This window comes from Globicephala melas, chromosome 20 (assembly GCF_963455315.2).
Source record: "Globicephala melas chromosome 20, mGloMel1.2, whole genome shotgun sequence".
NCBI classification, from domain to species: Eukaryota; Metazoa; Chordata; class Mammalia; order Artiodactyla; family Delphinidae; genus Globicephala; species Globicephala melas.
The window spans coordinates 16454588-16463800 of record NC_083333.1 but is presented as its reverse complement, the minus strand read 5'-3'; the positions used below and the strand labels follow the sequence as shown (position 1 = coordinate 16463800).

Genomic DNA, 9213 nt, shown 5'->3' with positions numbered 1-9213 from the left:
TTATTCTTGCTAAAGTCTTTATTGTGCAGACAGAGAGAGTGAGTGCCAGACCAGCGACGTTGCCACCGTTGATTAATGAGTCCCCTGCAGCCCTTGAGCCTTCGGGGGACCCTGGCATGCAGCTTTTGCCCTCAGAGCCCTGCATTTGGGGGAGAGAAATAAGAGGTCTCTTTAGAAAGCCCCCGGGGTGAAGGCTTGGAGGGGCTGGGCGAAGCTACAGATCTCTGGAGAAAGACCAACCTGACCCTCTCCAAACCCACAACAAAACCTTTTCTTGAGTGATTAGACCCAGAGAACGGTGATTTGTTAAAGCCCTGGGTTCACTGCTTTTGTGTCCTGGGCCTAGGACATCTGGCAGGAGCCAGAGAGCCCTCTGATAGCGGGCTTGAGCCCCCATTCTCATCCACTGGACTGTGCATCATTGAAACACTGGCCACTCATTCTCATGCTAATCCGTGAACTCGGAGAGCAGATGTGAAACATTTGGTTCTGTTCTTGTTCACTTGTAAAGAACTAATGCAACTTTTTTAAAAGGGAAGGGCAGAGCTGGGCTGAGAGAGGGGTGAAGGCGAAGGGGGAGAGAGAAAAGGAGGGGACTGGGGTGAATTCCAGAAAGAAAGAAAAGTTTACTTGAATGACTTTCTCTCTTGGTGGGCAAAGCGCCGCAGCTTATGCAAACTCCAGCCAAATCGATATAAGACAGGAAATGCAAATTAATATTAAAGTTGTGGGACACCTCCAACTTGCAAAGTAGACAATATTTGTAGGATGCAAAGGCAGAAAGGCATAGAAGGTTCTCCCCAGTAAGCTCCCGTGAGTCTTTTTCTCTCTGTTTTGTGCAAAAGCTTTATCTTCTGGGGCATGGAAACTTTATTCCAGCTCCTAAAGATGTGCTTGACAAACTTGTGGCACACTTTATTTTATAGTTAGCATGCCGTTTGAAAATTGAGGTAAGTTTAAGGGGAAGCTGGTAGTTGTTCAAAGGAATATATCTGTATTTCTATATGCATTTCCTTTTATCTCTGTTGATAGAAAAATACATATAGATTTATAGAGCGAGGGACAGATATATAACTTCTAAAGCTGTCAGGCATTTAATACTGTTACTCCTATGTGGTTCATTTGATTAAAGTGCCTATATTATTGATTACATTGTAAATCTGTTAATGACAGCATTGATTCAGTGGAATATCTAGATTTGTTTCCTACACTATCATCAGGAAAATTCTTACGGAGGAAGACTTATGATACATTTGCTGATGGCGGACTGTCCCTCTTGCCCAGGATTTGTGGCCTATTTAATGCGTGCCACAGGCCCAGGCTGACATCGGCAAAGCATGCCAACTCGAAGTTGTTCACAGCTGTCACCCAAATATCCTCTCCGTGCCACCAGCTAGCATCACTCACTTTAACAGTTCTGCCGTGTCAATAGCCTCTATGTGCTAAGTGACCAGACTGCCACCTTCCACGTTGGCACCTTTCAAGAAGTCTCTGAAATTAGAGTTGTGCAGACTTCCTCAGTGGTGAGAATAACCCCTTCCCTCGGGGTACATGCTTGTTATTCAAAGGACTTTCTGGGCCCTCCACTAGAGACCCTTATTTAGTAGTGAGGGCAGGCAGGGCTTCCAGCACACCTAACAAGGGTCCCACGGGAGTCTGGCCAGCAGAAAACTCTGGGTCACATTGCCCAAAAGAGTGTGTTTGTGACAGTTTTGGTGTGAGCTGGGGTCTCACATATAACCTGAGCTGCATGCCTTCTGCCCCTTCTCTGGTGATGCGGTCCACCTTTGCCGTTCAGGTGTTGCGGGGACCACCTTTGACCTTTAACACCTTGACATGCTTGTTTCACTTTACTGCCATTACCTGGAGTCCTTGGCTACTTGCCTCCTGGTACCTGGTACTCGGTTCTCTCCCCTGTAGGTGGCTCCCTGTGTAGGAGGACGGGCACAGGGACACTGGGTGATTAAGTCCCTTCAGATTCTGCTCACCTCCCGGAGAGCAGCTTGGGATCCTGGTGAAACAGCTCTTTTCAGTTTTGCCACCCAGAGAGACCCTGAGAAGGGGCTGATTTGATCACAACGTGACACTGATGTCAGGGCCACCACCTCGTGACTGCCCTGTCCCTGAGTTGTCGTTCCTTCTGTCACTAACCGCGCCCGTTTCCATACCTGTAAACTAGATAACACACGCACATGCACACGCACACCCTTGCCAAAATTCTCAAACGTATTTGTAATAGCCCTACCTGTAGGTGAGGCCCAGGTACTTCTCGTAGGGCTGCTGGGCTCATCCAAATTAGAGGCTGTGAGGAGGCACCTGTTCAGGTGACCCGAAGCATCCACATAACAGATACAGAGGCTCCTCTTTCCTGAGCGCGAGGAAGGTCTCAAAGGACGGCATCGCAAACTGCACCGGCTACTGCGGGCAACGCGGCCACGGTACCACGCGCCACACCTTTAAAAAGAGTCGTCATTTCTTCTGGTTCGTTTCATCATCTCTGCCCACGTTTATCGCCACCTTGATGCTGTTACTTGTGCCGTTCCCCTTGCCTGGAAGTTCTCTCCTGTCCTTCCACCTACCCAAACTGTAAGCATTAAAAAAAGGAATCCTCTCCTCAGGCTTCTGATTCTTCCAGCCTTCAGTGAGCAACTTCTTCTCTGAATTTCTAATCCTGCGTGATCTTTTTTTTTTTTTTTTTTTTTACAACATTTAAAGTGGGATTTATTTGATGAATTGCATGAAGCTTTCAGAACATTTGCTGCAACTCAAGTAGAAGGAGGCAAGTGTTCACATAATATGTTAACCTGTAGTCAAGAAAGACATTTCAGCTAAAGTATGTCAGTCCCCCAATCTGAAATCACTTAAACGTCACTGATATAGTATTTGGAAGAATTTCTGTATACAAGATTTTTCAGACTGACATATAGTACTCAGTGCTTCAAGGGCTAGGTAAAATTAATTCTCTTTTGTTCAACAGTGCCTCCTTTCCACTAGATAAAGTTTGGTCTCCAGTCCCACTATCCAGTGCCTGCCTCACATTGAGTCGTACTTCACTGGACCACATAAAGTGTTTACATTATAAAAGGCTTCTAGATCACTTGGTTCAAGTGTAATAGCTGCTTTCATTAATGTCGCAGGAGCAAGGGAACTCTCTCCAATAATTCTCAGGTTGATACGTTTGATTTTCCAAGTATTCTCCACAAAAGGGCAGTGGATGAGTCCAAAAATCTGTTCAAAAATGCCCCAACAGGTGTTCCCTCGGTGGACAGTCCCAGCAAACTCTAACCATAATGAGACCATGGGGAGAAGTGCATTTCAGTCCATGGGAATTTAGGTTGGGACTGAGAAAAAGTTATTCTTCATTCACTAGTGACAGCAGACGAAGTCTCACAATTTCTGCTCCATGGTGGTCTATCACATTTTGTTTCAGATGTGTGGTAATAGAACCTAAGCTTGACGTCATGCCAGAAGTGCTGTGGCCCCCATTCTTCTTGACGTGGTCCCAGAATAGCATTCTGAGAATTAAGAAGTGCAGAGCACCAGTGACAGAATTCTGCGCCTAATCGACGAAAATCAAACTTTTCAGCTTTTCTATCTTCTTCCTCCTGCTGTTCAGAGAGTCTCATGTCCTCTGTCTCAACTGGCCCTGCCACTTCCTTCAGTTTCAGTTGTGACTGCTCTTTCTAGTAATCCTTCGCATGCTGAATAAGGTTGTGTTTTTCAGTAGCTGGAGGTAGAATAACCCACTGTGTCGCCAAGTACTTAAATATGATTTCTCGGTGGACTGTTTTACGCCTCAAAAGTTCTTCTGCACCTTGACTGTACACTAATATTTCACGAATGGCATCTTGGTGGTCCTCAGGCTGCACCAGGCGGTTGGTGATGGTATCGCATAGGGCCATGATCTCGTCGTTGTCCAATAGGCCGAGCAGGTTACGACAGCCCTCCATCTCTGGGTAGCTGAGCCCCGACTTCTCAACCCCCAGAAAGGGGGGGAGAGGATGCCAATAACGTTGCCCCCTTAGGCCCACCAGGCTGGCACCTTGGCAACAGATCCCCTAATCCTGCGTGATCTTTATTGCACAGTTTGCATTTGACTGCATGTTGCTTGTGTCATTAAATATCATTTCAATTATACATTTTCATTAGATCCATGAACATTATAAATTCCATTTTGGCATTCCTTTGGCCAAATTCTCTTTCTTTGATGGGTACTTATTTTCTTCCTTTTATTGTTAATGAGCTTTTCTAGTGCCTGCCTTCTGTTCTAACTAGATGGTCAGTTAGTATATCAGTCGGAAAAGACCTACTGAACACCCACCACGTGCTGGCGAAATGTGTTCAAGGCAGATTTATTTTCACTGTCATGGAGCTCACAGTCTCCCAGTTCCCTCCAGCAAGAAACCCCTATTTCCTCAAAGAGAATTACATGTTTTAAAGTCCTTTATTCCTGCTGTGGAGATACCCTCGCAAACAAGATATAAAGCACCCATCCCATAAGTTTGGCTACAAGAGGTTCCCATTGTCATGTCTAAAAGTAAGTAAAAGGGAATAATAGCAATTACATATTTACCATTTTTTGAGCAATTTCTGTGAGTCAGGCACTCTATAAAGCCTTTCATATGTATTAACTCATTTATTGCTCACATCAACTCAATCATGATAGACAATCACATTACTGTTATCTTCATGGCACAGAAAAGGAAACTGAAGCCAGGAGAGATTAGGTAACTTGTCCAAGATCAGGCAGCTGACAGATGGTGGAATCAGGGTTAACTCCAGAACTCAGCACAATATAAATGTTAGTTACTCTTTCATATAATCCCTCAGTCCCTCGTCTGTAAAATGGGGATGTTAGGTTTGATCTGATGTATCCCAGTTTATTTCTGTAACGGGTGTATGATCAGAAATTCATCTGTGTATAAATTCCAAGGATCTTTTAATGATAAATTTTACTGAATTAAGAGTGTCTACACTTAGTGGTTGAGTATTAGATACGACTCCACCATGATTCAAATGTACATGAAGGTATGATTTATACCTATTTTCCTTCTGTCAGCAGTCCTTCATTATGTCAGTTTGGTGATGTGAATTTAATGGAGTTAAACTGCAGCTGCTCAAAATTGTGTGACTAATGACACTGCACTTCAGTTATAATTGGTACTTGATCCAAGGATGCTAGAGGTACACCTGGCAAGGTTAGTTCTACAAAAGGACCAGCGGGGCTGGTGGCAAATGCTTGCTCTCCTGTGAAGTCATGTGTGTTGGCCAAATTGATAGAGAGCATTTGCTAACAAGCCTTCTGGGGCACACCGTTAGCCCCCAGATCACTGCAAGTGCAGTGGAGTGGGAAGATCACAGCCAGGCAGATCTGCAATGCATCCCCACTGACACCTGTTCAGCTTTCAGAGCCTGGCCCAGCACCTAAGATCCTGTAGGAGAGCTGTAAGGTTTAGACTTGATACAGATAAAACATCTAGCATAAAGCTAGTATTTTGGACTTGCCAGCCTCTATGATCATATGAGCCAATTCCAATAAATAAATAAATAAGATATATGGAGAGAGATGCATGTAGAGATGCATGTATGTATATGTGTATTGGGTTGTGATAAAAAAATGTATTTTTTACTCTAGGTCAAGGTCAAAAACTGTTTTAAAAGTACTGCCTTAGGTCTTATCATGACCAATAATTGCACTATCTCCAAAAGCCTTGTAACATCACATCTTATTTCTCTAGTCACTCACCTCAGATCCACTGGTTTTACCATTTCTCACTGTTTGATACACACTCACACCTTCCCTGTTCTCCCACTCAGCTTAGGTTCTGTCGTTTTCATACAGTCCCTCCCTTAACTCCCTTTTCTTCTTTGACTTCAGAGTATTTGTTTGACACACTCCACCTTGGTTCGTCCCTAATCTTGACGTATTTCAGCCTGGACACAGGCAACAAACTGCACATGACTCAAGAAAATACAACTGTGCTGATTTGTTGTACTTTAAGTTCATGGCCACAAGTGCCAGGTGGGCTGCTGTGCTACATTTCTGGATAAAGTCACTCTCCTGCTCTTAGGCAGTACAGTTTCACACCCTTGTGTTTGTTTTCAATCTCAGGCAAACTCTATCCACAAGGAGGCAAAGACACCTGTTTTCATTTTGTTATGTAGCTAAAGATTCCGTGATAAAGAGTGTATTTTTCTTCTAAGACTTAGTAAAAGTCTCATGAAAGGTTTTAATTAACTGGGTTTGGGTCATTGGCCTGGTTGTGAACAAATCACTATGGCCAAGTTCTGGCTTTTGTGTCCACGCCTGTAAATCAGGCTGGATCCAGGCTTCCCAGGCCACATGGGCTAAGAATGAGGGAGTGCTCGCTCCCCCAAAGAGATGTTTTGGCTCGCCCGTGTAAAATGAGACAGGAGTCTTGTGTATGAGGTTGTATATGAGGTTCATAACACAATGCCGAACCCATAGCAAGTAAGCATTAGCTCAATACAGACGGCACATAGAAAAGCTTTGGGATGCAGACAAAGTTCTACTTAGATAAAATCTATAACCCTAAAAACTTCCATCACTGAACAACAAAAAAATGAAAATAAATAAAATATGATCTCTCTTCTTGCTCAAGATTCTAGAACAGAACCACAAAATGCATCTAAGGAAAGAAGAAAAAAGGAAATAAACTTACAAGCAAAAATCAATGAATCAGAAAATAGAAAATGGTAGTTTTACTTCTCAGTTTTTTGTTTTTGAACAAAATAAATAAACGTACATAACTCTGGCAAGCTTAATTAAAAAAATAAAGGAGAGGCTAAAACACAAGTGTACTAAATAAGAATTAGAATCATGAAGTAAACAGATCCAATATTTTAAAAATTATAATTGAACACTATACACAATTTGAACACTGATGAATAGAATGATTTTAGCATGTTTTATGTTTATTAAGCAAATATTATACAAGTGAAACACGACCGTATTGTCATAGAAAGAAATCAAACAATTAAGTACAGCAAAACCAAGAAATCCCCTTTTCCATATCTCTTGAACTCGTCTTCTTAAAGATAACCACCGTCAAGAGTTGAGTGTTCATTGTTTTCCCCCACTGAGGCCTATACATATGTGTGTATTTATGTCTTCGGTGTCATATGGGAAAATCTACATGTGAGATAATATTATCCATGCTGCTCTGGAACTTCCTTTTTCACTTAAGCAAATGAGTTGATGGTAAATCTAGTGTTGACATGTGGATCTGCCTCATCCAATTTTACAGCTTCAGCGTGTTCCTTGGGAGGGTAGCCTTTTAAATTACTTAACCACGTCTCTGTTGATGGACATTTAGGATGTTAGAAACTTTGCTTTTATCAACAACATGGAAATTGAGCATCTCTGCATCTTTGGGCACAAGTACAAGCATTTCTTTAGCATAAATTCCTGGAAGAATTTATCATTTCTAGTTTGATAGAGGGTGGCAACTCACCTTCCTAAAAGTCAACACCAATATACTTTTCGCATTACTCTTTTAGATTTTTTTTTTTTTTTGCTCATTCTTGAAAATCTTTTCTATCATCAGTGTTTTTACTCTGCCAATTGGATGAGGCCACCCAGCAATATATCTCATGCTTTCACTGCTCCCCAGTAATTTCTATTACTTATTGATCAGAAGAGTCAAAAGATAAAGCTCCCTCCTCAGTTTTCATCTCTCCAGACTTGGGAATATTAGTAAAATTTCTCAGGTTTATGTCTCTTCACCAGAATGGTTTCTAGGGATTGAAACAGACGTAGGAGCAGAATCAAGTTTATCCCCAGCTCTGCTCAAATTGAATTAGGTCTCCTCTCTTTCTTTCCTTCCTCCCTCCCTCCCTCCCTCCCTCCCTTCCTTCTTTCCTGATACATTTTGTAATGGGAGAGAGGTAGCTTGTTTCTTAATTTTTACTCATTTCTTTAGGTATTGGCAAAGAGGTTTTCTGTGAAGAAATTTCAGTCTTAAGGCAGAAGTCGAGCTGATTCTTTTCTATGAATGCAGTGGTCTCTTGCTCATCACTGACAATAGTAATTTTACTTATTGAAAAGCGTTTTTGCTTCTTCTCTTTGCAGTTTTACCTGTGGATATTGTTCCTTCTTTTAATGCAGTTAAGTATCGATCTTTCCTGGTGGTTCAAAGCAGGTTGACCAAATGTTATTACTAATGTTTGACTATTTTGTAACCTACAAAAACAGTGAATTCATATTTTGCAAGTCTCGTAAGACCCTCTGTTTCTCTGCCTATGCTTTTCTATGTTGTTTGGTCACCGATAGGGTTACCGGGTGGGGTGGGCTGGCCCCTTGTGAACCAGAACCTCTGAGGGCTTCCCACTGCCGAGCCACACCGCAAGCGGGAGGGGCAGAGGGCGGAGGTTGAGCACTGCTTCCCATTTCATCACCCTGAGGAACTGCTCCTCCACTTTTCATACCCACCTGTTGACTGTGGCATTGAGACTACACGGGACCACGCTCATCTCTGCGACAGCGTCTCCTACAGCAGGGGTCCCCAACCCCTGCCCTGGGCCGTGCAAATGAAGCTTCATCTGCCGCTCCCCATCGCTCCCATTACCGCCTGAACCCATCTCCTCCCAACCACCGCCCCCCCAGCCGCTCCCCTCCGCCCGACACCGCCCCCCACCCCCACCCCAGACGGTGGAAAAATTGTCTTCCACAAAACGGGTTCCTGGTGCCAAAAAGGCTGGGGACCGCTGCCCTACAGCATGTTGGGTAGCACTTGGTTCCCTGTATCTACTCTATTCTTCTGTCTTGCTTTCATGCATTCTGCAACATTTCTGGTCTACTTGTTACACTTGTTACACTTTTTCCTTTATTTTCCTCCCCGTAAGGTAATGAGCATGCTCACTTTACTATATTGATCTAAATTCTCATGAATGATTTTAAGGAATAATTACTGACTCAAGAAATGTTAGAAAATCTGAATATAAAAACCATGATTTTTTTGAAATTGTTGATGAATATCCTTCCCCATTAGGGCTCCAGATCTGAATTGCTTTATGGATAATTTTTATATTACTCTCATATAAATTATTTATACTCTTGCCGAACACGGAAAAAATGTAGAATTTCTCATGTCCTTTTAGAAAGCCAGATTAATCATAATAAAAACACCTGACCAAAATTGAATACAATAAAAGTTTAGCCTTTTGAATGAATATAGATACAAGCATCCCAAA

The 9213-nt window shown here is 42.7% G+C and overlaps 1 pseudogene; it reads right to left on the bottom strand.

The window, feature by feature from the left end:
- Nucleotides 1–2938: 2938 nt before the first annotated feature.
- LOC115856179 (uncharacterized protein C3orf38 homolog pseudogene) lies at nucleotides 2939–8493 on the bottom strand (annotated as a pseudogene).
- Nucleotides 8494–9213: the final 720 nt, after the last annotated feature.